The 2,775-nt window shown below is 37.2% G+C and overlaps 1 non-coding gene across 1 annotated transcript; it reads left to right on the forward strand.

Annotated features, from left to right (window-relative positions):
- The first annotated feature begins 2,246 nt into the window (after positions 1-2,246).
- On the forward strand, positions 2,247-2,353 carry LOC115064364. The gene has a single exon (XR_003844184.1). It is a non-coding gene; the product is annotated as a U6 spliceosomal RNA (small nuclear RNA).
- The last annotated feature ends 422 nt before the right edge of the window (positions 2,354-2,775 follow it).

Below are 2,775 nucleotides of genomic sequence, written 5' to 3' on the forward strand. Positions count from 1 at the left end.
TGGCTAGTAAGGCATTTTCTTAATTAATAACTGATGGGGGAGGGCCCCATCCATGATGGGTGGTGCTATCCTTGGACTAGTAGCCCTGGGTTTTTACAAGAAAGCAGATTGAATGAAGCCATAGGAGCAAGCCAGTAAGTAGCACCCCTCCATAGCCTCTGTATTATTCCTGCCTTTAAGTTCCTGCATAGTTTGAATTCCTGCACTGATTTCCTTTGATGATAAACAATAGTATGGAAGTGCAAGCTAAATAAACCTGTTCCTTCCCAACTTGCTGTTTTGGTTATAGTGAGCCAGTCTAATGGAGGAAAATCCCAGCGACTCTAGCGTTGAGCATTTTCATAACTAGTGTTTGAAATAAAAGGACCCAGATCACTATGGCCAGTAATCTGGGCCCTTTTATTACCCTGGGGAGATAGGCCTACGTTCTAAAAGAAAGTAGACTGAGCATGATGAACAAACTAGTGGGCAGCATTTCTTCATAACCTCTGCATCAGATCCTTCCTCTGGGTTCTTGTCCCAAGTCCCTGGATTTCTTCATGATAGGCTGAGATGTGCTGTAAGCTGAAAAAACTCTTTCCTTCCCAAACTGCTTTTGACCACAGTGACCATGACAACTCTCTTAACTAGAGCAGTGTCTTCTGTAATATTGAAGTTTCAATTTATTTTATCTTATGCCTGTAAGTTGAATTCTATTACTGAGATTTTATAGAGTCCATGTTTTATTATCCGGCTCAGCAGTTCTTTGATCAGTCATTTTTCTTCTTGTTCCAAGTTTTCCTTTTTATGAGACCATTCTTTCTTTTAACATTCCTGAAGGCATCGTAGTGGTGAGATTTGGTTTTATTTAAATCTTATTTGCCCCTGATCTCAACAGTGGGTGTCATTGAGTTACCATTCTGGTTAACTCACTGGTATTCCAAGTCCATTCTCATGGGGCTTCACTTCCATTGTGGTTGTTAAGCTCTGCACTATGTCAATAGTCTCTATTTCAGTAGATTTGCTTTTTGTGGTGTTCTTGCTCTTTTTTTTTTTCTCTTCATATTTCTAGGATAGGTCTGAGTGGAGATTTATTTGTACAGCTTGATGAATTGCAGAGACATAGCATTTGGATGGATAAGCATGAAGAAATGTATAATCTTGATGATAGAAGTCCAGTGAAATCATTGAGTAGTCTGGATTCCAAACATTTTAGCTTTTACATTCTCCGGGCTTCATAAATTGTTTTATTATGTCCAATTTTAATTATAGTATGTTATCAAACATTTATTCTGATACTCCAAAAAACTCTTTAGCTGACAGAATTGATTCTGTGTCATTTCTTTAAGTTTCTAATTTTATAGTCAATATTTAGGATACTCTTTATTATTCCTATTTATTTATTTATTATTTATTTTTCTTTTTAAAATTTTGTGTGTGTATGTAACTTTGAGAGCACATCTGCAGTTGAATGTGTATGCAAGTGCATATGTGTATTGTGTAGGTCAGAGAACAACCACAGGTGTTGTTACTCAGTTGTCATCAACATTTGGGGGGCAGGGAATCTCACTTGGCCTGAAGGTAAGAGAGGAGGCTACATTAGCTGTTTATAGAACCACAGGAATCTGTTAGTCTCTCCAGTCCCAGTACTGGGATTACAGGTGTGTGCCATCATCCCCAACTTGACTTAGTATAGATGAGGTTTGAACCTCAAACTCAGGATCTCATGCATAAAAGGCAAACATTTTACTGTGACCCAAGCTTAAGTAGTTCAGTGACTCTGTGGGCTTTGCATGAGGACTTGTTTCCTTTTTAACTGTCATGAAAATGTAAACATATTGAAAACACCTATCTACAAAGCCTGTGGGGATGGTTTTGCTATGAATTTTCTGTGTACCCTTTTGCTGGATTTTTTGGGAGGATTCATTGGCTCACATTATTTATATATATTTATTTCAAATTCATATTCCCTGAGACTTCTATGGAATATCTGTGATTGATGACTTGTAAGTGCGTAACACTGCTATTAATGACAAACAGCAATGTATTAAGGTTTGCGGTTGATGCTTTGGTGTAGCATTAGGTTAAGTAAAGGCAATTTGGGAAATATTTTTTCTTCCAGTTTTATCCATATCTAAGAGTTAATGCTAACCCTGTATTTCATTGTAAAGATTTTTACTTACAGTCTTATAAATTCAATTTTATATTTACAAACACAATTTTATTGCCCATGTGAATTATTACTCTCTCCCAGAAAATATATTTTCGTGCTCGCTTCAGCAGCACATATACTAAAATTGGAACGGTACAGAGAAGATTAGCATGGCCCTTGCACAAGGATGACACGCAAATTCGTGAAGCATTCCATCTTTTGAAAGCCAGAAGATCCTGGAGAGATGTTATGCAGACCCTAAGAGAACATGAATGCCAGCCCAGGCTACTATACCCAGCAAAACTCTCAATTATCACAGATGGAGAAACCAAAGTATTCAATGATAAAACCAAACTCACACAATATCTATGCACGAATCCATCCCTTCAAAGGATAATAAAGGGAAAGCATCAACACAAGGATGGAAACTACATCCTAGAAAAAGCAAGAAAGTAATCCTTCAACACACCTAAAAGAAGACAGCCGCAAGAACAGAATCCCAACTTTAGCAACAAAAATAACAGGAAGCAATTACTTTTCTTTAATTTCTCTTAATATCAATGGACTCAATTCCCCAATAAAAAGACATAGACTAATAAACTGGCTACACAAACAGGACCCAACATTTTGTTGCTTACAGGAAA

This window comes from Mus pahari, chromosome 6 (genome assembly GCF_900095145.1).
Source record: "Mus pahari chromosome 6, PAHARI_EIJ_v1.1, whole genome shotgun sequence".
NCBI lineage: Eukaryota > Metazoa > Chordata > Mammalia > Rodentia > Muridae > Mus > Mus pahari.